At 41.2% G+C, this 13,877-nt stretch overlaps 1 long non-coding RNA gene across 1 annotated transcript; it reads left to right on the forward strand.

Moving 5' to 3' along the window:
* Positions 1–1,923: 1,923 nt before the first annotated feature.
* Positions 1,924–8,924, forward strand: LOC131906008 (uncharacterized). Its single transcript, XR_009378092.1, has 3 exons — positions 1,924–2,064; positions 3,931–3,975; positions 8,001–8,924. It is a non-coding gene; the product is annotated as an uncharacterized LOC131906008 (long non-coding RNA).
* Positions 8,925–13,877: the final 4,953 nt, after the last annotated feature.

Raw genomic sequence — 13,877 nt, forward strand, 5'->3', positions numbered from 1 at the left:
AATGTTCCCCATGGGCCCATGTTCTGAGCACATGTGCCCCAGGTTGTGATGTTCTTTGGAGGACTGTGGAAATTTAAGAGGTGGAGCTGGCTGTCTGAAGTAGGTCAGAAGACCTGGATCTTTGAAGATTCTACCTGTCCTTGTACTTTCTGCTTTATCTCTGACACCATCTCATATTCCCATTGCCATATTTTTCGTATCATGATGGTCTGAAACTACGAGCCAAAATTATCCTCCCCACTATTGAGTCCTTTCTATGAGGTACTTCAGTCACAGTAATACAGATCCAATCAATACAATGCTGGCAGAAAACTGCATGGCTCTTAAATTAACCTAATCAGGGCTACTAGAAATGAAGGAATGACAGACACACATACAGGAAAGCTGGGATTGGGTGGGTCACGCACTCTGATGGAGACAGACCAGCAGCCCAGATAAGCAGTGCGTTTATTATAAACTACTGAATGAGAGAGTGGGCTAACTAATCTTGGTTGGGGGATAGGCAGTCTCTGTAGGGGAATAGTCTCAGGTTGCTGCCATCCAGGAGGAGGAAGCTATAGTTGTCTGCACACAATGTCAACATCCATGCTCAGTCCAGAAGAAGGCCTTGCTATTCCCAAGGATCTGAGACACTGGGGTCCTTGACATGGCTGTGTTCATGTCATGAATGCTCACTCACACAGGGGTACGCTTACTACCACACAATGCCTAGTCCCAAAATAATATATTAGAAACAGAAATTCTTTATTGGCTCAAAGAAATCAGGACACATTCTTTGAGTGTGGAGGAGGACCCCTTTTGTGAAGGGCGATATCCAGGAGAAAATGAAGTTCTATTGAAAAAGAATAGGATGTAGACATTTACCCATGATACCCTAGATGGAAGGTGCAGAATGCAAACAACACTGTCTGCTACATAATCCCCTAAACGCTAATAAGGACTCCTTCTGAGGATCTGTAAGTGCTTCTTTTATACTTCATGCCTTCCAGATGGCGCATCTCTCCTGAAAGATATTCTATTACATCTTTGTTGATTTTACAAAACTTTGATTCAGATTCCCTTTCTCGGAGGCAGCCAAACCAAGACATCTAGTATGTGCAGACTGCTCATACAATGGCAAAGCATCATCAGTAATAGACTTGCAACCTGCATCTTAATGTTTACTAGGTGTTAGGTATTAGGCTAAATGCACCCCATGCATGGAGTTACTTAACTGTCACAGTACCCTTGCTTTCCTTTGGCAGATGGAGAAGCTGAACTACAAAGAAATTAAGGGACTTTCCTAAGGCTATATAGCTAACAGTGGCAGAGCATGCTCTTGATGCCATGTTTTTTCACTCCATCACCCATCCTCCTAAGTCCTGTTTTATACCTTCTTTAAGTTTATGTGCATGACTGATCAGCTTCCACATTCCTAAGTGTTGTGTGACACTATTCCTAGGGAGACACAAACACTCATCTACTCACCCCAGACTGGGAACTGACAACAGATCAGAGTATAAACAGCAACAGAGTTCAACTTGGTGAACCCATGCCTTCTGTTGGGGTTGCTTACAGAAATATGGGTGAGGAGTTACTTACAGGAGTAGAAATTATTCAAAGGCAGCTGTATCACCAGCATAAGTTATAACTCACAAAATCTGGAAACCTGAAACACATTTTGGTTCAGATGGTCTGAGCCTCTTCCAGGCAACTCCACTGGTCTCTGCTTCTTCCAGTTGCTGGACTTGTCTTAGAATGGCACTCAGCAGACTTCTGTCTTTATGTACATGGAAGTGCTAGTGAATTTGGTTAGCTTCAGGGACTTCCTGAAGCTATTTTGAGCCGGTTACTTCTTGTCTTGATGATCTTTCCTGCAGGGTAGAATGTTTCAATCTCCTTGACAACTGCTGTACAACAATAACTACCCATGCCTCTGTCCTTCTTAGTAGATCATTTTGATGTTCTAGGCACACCTAGTTCCTGAGAACTGGTGCTGGGACCATCGCCACTACAGCTGCTGTTTACCAGATGAGCAAATCGAAGAATTAACTTAGAACTAAAGGAAGATTCTTCTGACTCTTGGTGCTTCTCATGGGAAACCTCTTATCTAGTTCATGAAGCATTCTTTCAAGAAGTTCTAATGTTCTTAAAATCATGGTCTCAGTCATCTCTTCAAGGCTCCCTAGTAAATATTAATTACAATGTAACTTGATAGAAAGATTAAAATTCAGTAAGAGACAAGTGTAGTACAGGGCAACAAGACAAGTCAGAAGTAATGGACAGGTTCCGTGGATCTAACAAGTGTCCAAATAATCTCAGGTCCAGAATCTTTCTTTTTGGTGCAGGGTCTTACTATGTTCCCTAGGCTGATCTCAAACTCATGATCTTCCTGCCTCAGTCTCCTCAGTGGCAGTATTGCAGATGTGTATTGCCATATCCACCTCAGGAGTTTTTGAAATAATTTCAGCTTACTCAAAATCAAGTATCTTATTCATTGTATTGATCGAACAGAATTTCTTAGGCCTTTCTTGTTCCCCAACCATTAAAAGAACACCTTTGCCTATCAGTCCCACTGAATCAAAGTCCTACTTATCACTGAAGAAGACTGGCACTTCCTGCCCCAGAAACCATCAACTGCCTATAGCTCCTCGGGAAGGAGTAAAGCCTGGTGAGACCCTCCCCATCCATGTTGGAGCTTTGATGACCTTGACCTTATACAGATCTGATGTATGTAGTCACAGCCACCGTGAGTTAAAATGCACAATATGGGCAACACAAAATTTGTTTTTTTCTGTTCTTCTTTTTCTTGGGGGAGGTCACAAGGCAGGGGGTAGACCTAGAAGGACTGGGAAGTGAATGTGATTCAGGTGCATTATGTGGAACTCTCAAATAATCAATAAAAATATTATGTTGGAAAAAATGTACAAAAGACCTGTCATGTCCAGACAACGCTGTTTTACAGCAGTCCTCTACAACTTCTGGCTCTTAAATTTTTTTTTGGCATGTGCTACATTGGATAGCCCATATACTTATATTCATACCAATAGCACAAGTTGGTGTTAGTGGCTAAAAATAATGAGCTCAAGAAATTGGAAGGGAGATAGGAAGATGGGTCTAAGAGGGGTTGGAGGGGAAAGGCCTTGGGGGTAGATTGGATCAAATCACATTGTGTGCATCTATGTGTATATGTGCACACATGTGCATATATATATATATATATATATATACACACATATAAACGTGTGTGATTGTGTGTGTGTGTGTGTGTGTGTGTGTGTGTGTGTGTGTGAAATCCTCAAAGATTAAACAAAGTTTTTAAAAAGTGATACTCAGGGAAAGAAAAAACAAAGTCAAGAAACATGGCCTATACACACCAAAGACTCTCACTGTGGCCTCTAGCCCCACAGCTAAAGGGATAATTTCAGAATACTAAGAAAAAGAAGCATAATTCCTCTGTGGGAAAGGTCCCAAGTAAATCATTGCCTTCTCATCCTAAACGTCTATTAAATGCTTTCCAAGGGTTAATCAGCTCTAACAGGGGATAATGCCACTGTGCTAGCCTCCAATCTGTGATTTGCAAATGGTGGTAAGCTAGATGAGCCACAGATAATGCCCCTGTTCTAGCCTCCAATCTGTGATTTGCAAATGGAGGTAGGCTAGATGAGTACAGAGTCTGTCATTAAACAAAACACAAGCACATTCACCTCTGGCCTTGGGTCAAAGGCAGGGCAGCTTTCACTGTGGCTAAAGGGAAAACTGTGGGGGTGAGGATCATGGAGAAGCAAGCTTAAGTAGTTGATGTCCTCGGCATTTCTATGAGATTACTCTCCTGGTATTTGTATGTTAGATGTTTTGTGCCGTTATATCCTCACACACAAAGACCATTTTCCTCACAGTGCTGATTTCCCATTATCTTTCTCTTTCTTTTTTGTTACCTATTTTCCACAGTAGAATATAGCTCCAGGAGAACCCAGACCTTGTCAACTACACCAGGTAAGATGAGCTTCTCCATTGGTTACAAACTAACATTGATGTCAACGAGATTAAGGGCCCACTTTGCTCTCATGTAGGGGTAGTCCAGAGGTAAATGGTCGTGGGCTGATAGGATGGCTTCCAGATTTCCAAGAGGCTGTGTCTCTATCTAACTTCTCTGCTATCTTCAAGGCTTTTATGTCTGGATATAGTTATAACTTCTCTTTGCGAAATAGCAAGGAAAAAGATTATGCAAAAACAAACAAACAAAGCAAACAAACCAACAACAAAAAGGGCCCTATCCTTTAAATATGTTAGCTTATATCTCACCAGACAAACCTGCCACACATGATCGTCTGCTGCAAGGAAAGACTGAAAATGTAGTCTTTAGCTTTGCATAGACCCAACCAACAACCAAGGGTTTCACTATTAAAGAAAAGGAAATTGATGGCAAAGTCTAATTAGTCCCGGAAGCATCTGTCATATTGGCTACTCACTACCTAGTCAAAGCTTGCCACATAATAAAGCCTCTAAAATATCTGATAAGTGAAAATGAATGAAGGCATGGCCTTCCTTGTCTTAAACTTCAAAAGCCTTCTCAGTGCCTACAGAATTAAGACTTACTTTCTTAGTCTGATGGCAAAACTTCTCATGCCTTAAATCTACCCTGCTTCTCCAGCTTTGCTCTGTACTCCGCTTGCATCCTCTTCTTCTGGTTACAGACACACTAATTACCTTCAGTTCCTTGTATGTTCCTGAACTCCAGAAAGTCCTTTCCAGGACAGTATAAATGCTATTATATTTAATGAAGACATTCTTCCCTGTACTTTTTATATAGGCATTTGCTACTCTTTTCTGTCCACAATTCCTGTAAAAAGTACCCAGGAGTTAGAAAATATTCAATAAGGGCTGGGAAGCAGGAGAGCTCAGTCAGTAGCACATATGCCTTACAGTCATTAAGACCCAAGTTTGATACCCTAGAACCCACGAAAAAATGTCAAGTGTGATTTTACATGCTTATAATCTCATTCAAGAGATAGAGAAATGTGGATCCTAAGGTTTTGTTGGGTTTGGTTTCTTTTTGTTTGTTTGTTTGTTTTGTTTTGTTTTGTTCCAGCAAACTTAGCTTTAACTCACTGAGCTCCATACCAATGAGAGACCCTGTATCAAAAAAGTAAAGGTAGCCACTTTTAATTCCAGCACCCAGGAAGCACAGGCAGATGGATCTCTATGAGTTCAAGGCTAAACTGGTTTACACAAGTTACACAAGTTGGTCTACATAATAAGACCCTGTCTCAAAAGAAAAAATGTCAGTCGTACCTAAGGAATTATAGCTGAGGTTTCTGGCCTCCACATTTTTTTCCCACCTGCATGTATGTACACACACAGGCACACATTCATGAACACAAACATATACACACAAAAAATTAAAATAAAATAAAAGGATGATCAATAATTACTTCTTGACTGGCTAAATTCAAACATGAATTTTCTTGGGAAGAGTTCCATGAATTTCCCAAGCAAGTTAGGTTTCATATTAAATACTGCCATTACATCTTAGACCTTTCCCTTCACGATATACTGTACTTTCTAAATAACTTACTTATTTGGATGCAATTATTGGATATCTGTCACCCTCACTAGATGAAGATTCTGGAAGGAAAGAATTTGATTAGCCTCATTCTTTGCCGTAAGTTCAGATCCTAGCAAAGTCTGGGGACATGGTGAACATTTCATAAGCATTAATTGACCATGACTGAATGCATACTTTGTATAGGTTATAAGACGAATCTTTAGGTGAATCGATGCACAGAACTATATTGTGGGACTAATATTTGAAGGGAGACTTATGCACATAAATGCACATTCAGGAAAAGTCTATTTGATAATATTTGGTTGAGTTAAGCAGATAGTTAAGGAGTACCTGCTTTGTGCTGAAGGAGTAAAACTGTTGATCCTCAGGGAGCTCACAATATAATGAAGATTATGAATTACTAATACCCTTGCAGTGTCTTCTCCTTTTTATCTTTGATGATAGAAACTCTATAATCAACTCGGGAGTTAACATACAGCTAGCTGCCTTCTAGAAACTAGTTTTTCCAGCCTTATTCTTTACTACAGACATGTGATCAAATTTGACCAATGGGAAGTGAGCATTAGTAATGAAAATGAGTTCTAGATTTATAAAAGTTGCTCCCCTTCCCTACATTTCTTGTCTCTTTTTCTAGCAGGTATAAGACAGCAATAGCTCTAATCACTTCCTTGTCCACTTCAGAGATGGACATGCCACAGTTTGGATGTCATCATTAACTTGGACTGTTCTGCAGGAGAGAAATAAAATATCCCGTCTAATTTAAGCCACTATACTTCAGGGATTATCTCCCTTATTACAACTAAATAAATTCAAATCAAGTGGGTAAACAAATTCGATATAGAAGTTGGGCATACCAACAACAGACGTATAAAAGAGTCTCCTCTCACCAAGAGATTAGGTCTAAAGATGAAAACTGGGTGTGGTAAGTTACTTGTAAGTCCTAAGAAAGGACAGTTTAAGTCACCATTTCTCATACCTTTAAATTACTCTTCAGTTCACTCCTCCAGAATGCTGAGTTTTTAACCACTTCCTAAACAAGATGTCAGATGCCTCTATTGCTGAAGTTATTTATTTTCTCTTTTTCCATGCTTTGTCTTCCTGCCTGGATTAATTTCACTCACTGGCTGTTCATGAAGGAATGGTGACTGAGAGCAAGTGTCTAAATTAGTGTGTTTGCTTAAATTCATTTATGTCAGATGAAAAATAATAGCCTTCCATGGAGATGGTCTTGAGGATTAAAGTGCTGTTCTGATCCTGGGTAAAGGGCATGAAAACCTTTGAAGAGAAGTTTTTCAGAATTTCACATGAAAGAAAGGAGAAACTTCTCATATCTGTAACATTACATAGAATTCATGATATTTAGTTGACCAGATTTGCTGAGGTGACTTTCTGATTCTGTCTTTCTTGAATGATGGTATACACCATATTAATCATGGGATTCTCTTCAAGGTTCATGATCAATCTCAGAAACCAAGGGCATGGACATATATTATGTCCCCTTATTTATGGCATATGTGATGCAGGAATGTCCAAATACACTGAGCAACATCCATTCCAGGCTGTCTACTACAACTACTTTATGAATTCCTACAAGTAGCTCCTATTTAAAATTACAAATTTATTCCTGCAATAATCTTTTCAAGTGTTTGACTTTGAAGTAAAGATCATACCTAACCAGTAGATGCATTTAATTTCTTACTTTTATAAATCTACTTGACTTATAATGAGCATCATGACATTAAATTCACACCATGCTCCAAATACTCACTGGTATGTATTTTGTCTCACAGAGAATCCCAGAGCCTGTAACTTGTTAAACTTTCCTCTAGATGGCTCATTTCATTTTTGTTAGAAATAAGAAATTCATCATGTGAACAGCCTACATCAACCACACAATTAGGAAGGATCATTTATCCTCCTGGAAGTAGACTGTCTTCCAATAATACCCACACACAACCATACCCTCCTGTGGTAGTTTGACAGAAAATGGCTCCCGAAAGGAGTGGCACTATCAAGAGGTGTGGCCTTGTAGGAAGAAGTGTCACTGGGGAGGCAGTCTTTGAGGTCTCTTTTGCTCAAGCTTCCCTCAGTGTGGCTCTTAGTCAACTTCCTGATGCCTGCAAGATGTAGCACTCTTAACTCCAGTGCCGTGTTTGCCTGCACACTGCCATGCTCCCCATCGTGAAGATAATGGACTGAACCTCTGAAATTGTAAGTGAGCCACCCCAATTAAATATTTTCTAAAAGTTGCCATGGTCATGGTACCTCTTCACAGCAATAGAAACCCTAACTAAGACACCTCCCTTGTCCCATGTGCCATTTCTCTCATCAGAAGGAGCCTATTTCTGCCCCTTAAACTTAGTATGGCTGTCTAATTCTCTTTAACAAAGAAACAAAACAAGACAAACAAGCAAACATATCATTAGATGGCTTTTCCTTCTGTGCATTGCAGGGTTCTGCTTTTACTGTCTTGAGACCCAGCAGAGAAGCCTAGGTTTTGAATGATAAGAGGTCATGTGAAAAAACAACGTGGGATCGACCATCTAGATCATCTGGATCCATCTAGCCCAGCTGAGTTTCAGGCTGTAAAGGAAGCCATCTTGGATCCTCATGTAGCTCCAATCAAGCCTTCCCACCTGTCCCCTTTATGTTCCCTCCCCCAGCAGCTCAATGAACAATACATAGAACAGAGATCAGACACACATCAGACCTCCACATGCTAAGCTCTGGCTGAGTTTTAGAGCTGTGAGCAACTAAACCATTGTGGTCATTTTAAGCTACAAAATTGTGAGCTAGTTTAGTTCGTCGCCATAGATAAAACTAAACTGAGAGGGAACCAAAGCACCAAAAATCCCACAACAGTTAGCCTCCTAGGAAAACGAGGTTTGAACCTAGGCAGCCCAGCATAAAACACCATACCTTTAACTACTGTTCTGTGTTTTCAGCCTGGATGTAAACAAGGAGCAAAGCAGAATGAAAAGGCGTATCAAAACCACATTCTAAGAGGTAGATACAAGTAAAGGAAGGGGAAAGAGAATAAACAAAAACAAAGGACAGGGCCAAGACTCTGGGGTCATGAAATCAAGAAAGTGTGTAGGAAACAACATAGATGTCAACCTTTATTTTTGCCCTCTAATTACTGCCTGAGACAGTAGGACATACCTCTACTTATACCTATGAAAATGGTAGGTCTCTATACTACCTCTCAGGCAGGGTGGCAGCTTAGTCCGAACTCTCAATCATGTGTTTTAAATCTCAACCAACCCATTTCAGCTTCACTGTATTTTTATCACACTGTTCAACTATTCTGTGCCGCAGTCCATCTATTAGAATCAATGTGGGAGGAAGAACGGGTATCTGGCAACTGACTAGCACATGGGCACAAGTTTGCATCTATCTCATATTTTAATATATGAGTAACCCAAATAATATACTCTGTTTTTTTTTAGACAGGGTCTTATGTAACCTAATCTGGTCTCTAACTCATTATACACCTGAAGATGACGTTGAACCTCTGATCCTGCTAACTCTACCTCCTGAGTGCTAGAACTACAGGTTACACCTCTGCACCTGAGTTATGAGGTGCTGGGGACGGACCCCAGGATTTTATGCATGCTACTCAAGAACTCTACCTACTGAGCTATATCTCCAGCCCCCAAATATGTTTGGTTAAATCTCAGTGAATAGAAGCTATTATCTTGAAAAAAATAAAACCTCCCAGCATCTTCTGTTCCTCCCAGCATCGGTCTGGTTCCATGTCTTTCACAGTCTCCTTCTAAATCATTATGTCTGTCCTTTAGCCACCACATGTCTGTCCTTCCTCCCATGTGACTCCAGACTCCACATGTTCATACTGCTCAACTGTCAGACCAGTTGAGCCAACAGGTTCGGGAAACTGTCTTAAGTCCCCAACAGACTGCCATATCTAAACCCTCCCCCACCCACTTTACAACCCAGGAAACTCATTTTATACCTCTTGCCATGTGAAACAGTAAATAAATCACCTCTTGATCAAGGCAAAAGCACTTTCAAAGGGCCTTTTCCTTTCCTTTCTTCTCTGCCATCAATCTCTGTTGCCATCCAGATTATTTTTTTTCTAATGACATCTAAGCTCTCTACTCCCACGGGTGTTGATACAATCTGCACGTTGTACCTTCTTATATCCCAGTCTTCTCTTTCTTTTCCCATTAACTCGAACTCCTAGGCCAATAGAGTGTGATACCAACAAGCCAACAGCTTGATGGCTGCCAGACGCTTCCTCCGGGCATTCATTACTTCAACTGAGTCTGGGGTAAGGAGCCCGCCCCCACTGCAGATGCACGTCCTGTTCCTTGCCTTTTACTTTCCAAGCAATGTACCTGCTCCTTGCAGTGGCCATGATGGATTAGCTTTTACCTTAATTTATTCCAGCACACACACAGAAAGCTCAAAGATCCAAATGCCCTTGATTAATGGACCACTCCATTCTACCAGAGCCTCCATTTGTCACTCCTCATCAGTCTTACAAAGACTGCTCCATGATGTGCATATATCAGCAGCTTCCTGGACCACCAGAGGTTGCTGCCCTTTCCCAGCATTCTCTGAGACTCAGCTCGGAACTTCACTATTTCAGCCGGGGTGTCTTCAAAATGATGTTTCACTCAAAGGTCTGACACATTGTGAATTTTTGTCTCCTTTTTAAGATATCATGAGAAAATTGACTTTGAGGAGATCCTCTAAGCAAACCTGGTCCAAGGGCAATGCCTCCACTCCTTGCAGGGAAAAATTACTTTTAAAGCATAAAGAATACTGATTCTTCAGTGGCTTCCACCAAGAAATACTAATAGCATATCTGGAGGTCTCCATATACACAGAAAGGGCATTCTCTGGAAGGGAGAGAGGGATGAAATCCAATGACATTTGTTCACTCTCTGAAAACACAGGAAACAGATGAAAGTACAAATAAAAACTCTCTTTACAATACATTTTCCTTAAATAGATGAGAAAAGAAGAGAGAGAGAGAGAGAGAGAGAGAGAGAGAGAGAGAGAGAGAGAGAGCGCCAGACCTGCCATGCTATGAGAGTATAATGGGGAGGCTCAATCAATGAAAACATCTGAAAAATACGAAGATGATTTTTTTATTTCAAAGCCATTTTCCCATCCATTTTCCCAACATTCACAAAAATGACAAAGTCGGGCTTGTAGTTAGGGGTGTGGGGGTGTGGGGGGGCATTCCTTGCCACCTGACTGTAGAAAAAGTGTGCACAGAAGGCGGCGGGAGCAAAGAGGGAAAGCCAGGTGGCCTGCAGGCCCAGCGACACAGGGAACAGAGCTCTAGTGTGACAGTGACCGCCATGTCAGCCACTCAGTGTTTAAGAGCTCCCTCATGAAGGGGACCTCTGTGAGAATGCTTGGACCTGCTTCTGTCTTTTTATCCTAGCCTACTGTTCTTCACAAGTCCCATCTTACGCCTTGGGACCATCGTTCATGTTAGCTCTTTATTTTATTTTATTTTATTTTATTTTATTTTATTTTATTTTATTTTATTTTATTTTGCTTTGTGTATGGGGGTGTTCTGCCTGCATGTGTGTCTATGCAGCACATAAACACCCACAGAGTTATTAGTGCAGTATGGCCTACTCAAAATAATATATACTAAGACACAGGCACTCTTCCTATTCACATTTCTAAGTGTACATTGACATACTATGAATGAAGTTATTTGCATAAAGTAGATACAAAATGTATTCCTTCATTTGCATGATCAGATCAAAATGAAGCCAAAATAACCAATTAGAAACACTGTGGATGGAGCTAACCAATAAACAAATTGATTCCCGAAAGAAAAACAACCATTTCCACCAATTTGTAGACTGAATTTACAATTAAGCTAAATCTAAATGATAAAAGGAAAATCATGATAGAAGAGAAAATAGAATATTTCATAGAAGCACATCCATTCACTAGGTTGATTCAATTTTTTTCTTTAAATATTCAGCCATCTGCATGTACTCCAAACATACACCATTTAATTCTTTATAATGTATCACTTCAAATTATCAAATATTTTATATTGAAGCAGTGGATAACTGATGTACTCATTCATTCAGTGCATATTTATTGAAGATTCATCATCTTCCCAATGCTGATAGGCACGGTGAGTTTGGCTATGAAAGATGTAGGCACAATCTCTACCGTCAAGGAACTTACAGTCTAGTAGAGAAACAAGAAAGCCATCACATAGAAACATGGATGGGTATTACAGTGGTTTGGATGAGAATGCCCCTCCCATCGGCTCAGATGTATGAATACTTGGTTCTCTGTAGCTGAAGTTTTCTCCGGTCCTGCCTGGCCCACAGTCAGGACAAATCTCTCTCACCTGCCAGTCCTTCAGCCGCTCAGACCCAACCGAGTAAACACACAGAGACTCATATTGCTTACAAACTGTATGGCCGTGGCGGGCTTCTTGTTATCTAGTTCTTCTATCTTAAATTAACCCATTTCTATAAATCTCTACCTTGCCACATGGTTCATGGCTTACCAGTATCTTACATGTTGGTACTCATGGTGGCAGCTGGCAGTGTCTCCTGACTCAGCCTTCCTATTTCCAGAATTCTCTTCTCTGCTTGTCCTGCCTATACTTCCTGCCTGGCTACTGGCCAATCAGCATTTTATTTATACAGAGCAATATCCACAGCAGTTCCCAGTTGGTGGTGCTGTTTGGGTAGGTTCAGGAGGTGTGTGGCCTTCTGGAGGAAGTATGGGAACAGGCTCTGAGGTTACAAAGCCATGTGCCATCCCCAGTGTGCTCCCTCTCTCCTTTGTTCTTATGGTTTGAAGAAATGAGACCTCATTTTCTCCTCCAGCTATGATGCCTGCTACTCCCTCCCCACTTCCCTGCCATGACAGACTCTTATCCCCCAAGAGCCAGGAGCCAAATAAATCCTTCTTTCTTGTAAGTTGCCTTGGTCATGGTGTTTTATCGTAGCAATGGAAAAGTAACTAATATAGGTATATAACTAAAAACAATAGTCAACATTGATCAAAGAGAACATGGCTGTACGAGAGTAGGTGACCACAGGACCTTCCAGACCCCAAGGCTAGTGAAGAGTACCTGGTACATGTTGAACCCACAAGATAAGAGCCAGAAGACAGGCTAGACTGGGTCAACAGCGTAGCGCTTTGGATACAAAGTTTCCATAGAAGAGACTCCCCAATACCAGCAGTACTCAGAGGCTAGTCCTTGGGCCAGCAAGAAAATAACTAAGGCTTGCCTTCAGGAGTGCATTAACCCACTCATGGATTCAGTTTTTGAATAGATTCTTTGGAAGTGGTAGAACTGTGCATGCTGTGGGTACTGCTTGGAGGAAGTAGGCCACTGGGGGCATGTTCTGGAAAGATGTATCTTGTACCTGACCTCTGTCTCTGTGTCACTCTCAACTGTTTATCATCACCTGGTTGCCTTGAGCTGACGAGCTTTTCTCCACCTGCGCTCACACTACAATGCTTCTGCCTTAGTTATCTCAGACCTGATGGCCATAAATCAGGCAAACCATGAAAACAAAAAAATCTCCTAAACCAAGAGCCAACATAGGCCCTTCCTTTCTGAAGTTGTTTCTATCGGGTTTCTTTGTCATAGATAGCGATGAAATGTGTCAGATAAACAGGAAGTGTGTGGAAGATAAAGAGGACAGCATTCTAAGCCGGAGGAACGGGATGTGCCCGCCATGGTGCTGGAAAAGGACAATTTGAGGAACTGAAAGATGCAGTGTATCGGAGAGAGACTAGGATACTTTTGAAGAGATTACTACAAGCCGAGGGTCTAAAGGCAAGGAGAGGTCAGAGAGAAGAGGGTGTATGCAGGCAGTCCAGGCCAGTCCTGGCTTGTCCAGCATCTCAGCTGGACAGGAAGATGATGCTTAAGCAGAGGCTACCAACATCTCTCTTTTACATTTCCTCTGATAAAGGGACACTTCTTTATTGGCTGTGCATAGATAGTCTAAAATGAAATCTACGTTTCTTAGCCCCCCTTCTAACTAGCCACAACCTTGGCACTAAGTACTTAATGGATATCAACAAAAAATTGTACAACTTTTAGAAAACTTTCTCAAAGCAAGATGGAATTCCTTTTGTAACATTTTTCTCTTTGTGCTGCTTAGAAGGCAGGCAGAATAGTCAGAAGTGAGTGGCCATCTTGAGCTACCAAATATGCCCGGGGAAAAAATGCAGGAGGCAACAAGGTGAAAGGCGTGCAGACTGCCATGTCTCCCTGCCTGCGTGGCTCTGTCTTCCAAAATGCAAGAAAGAAGCCTTGTGCCACTTTAAACCACTGCTGTGTGTGGCATCTTCT

The sequence above is a fragment of the Peromyscus eremicus genome, chromosome 3, assembly GCF_949786415.1.
Source record: "Peromyscus eremicus chromosome 3, PerEre_H2_v1, whole genome shotgun sequence".
NCBI lineage: Eukaryota > Metazoa > Chordata > Mammalia > Rodentia > Cricetidae > Peromyscus > Peromyscus eremicus.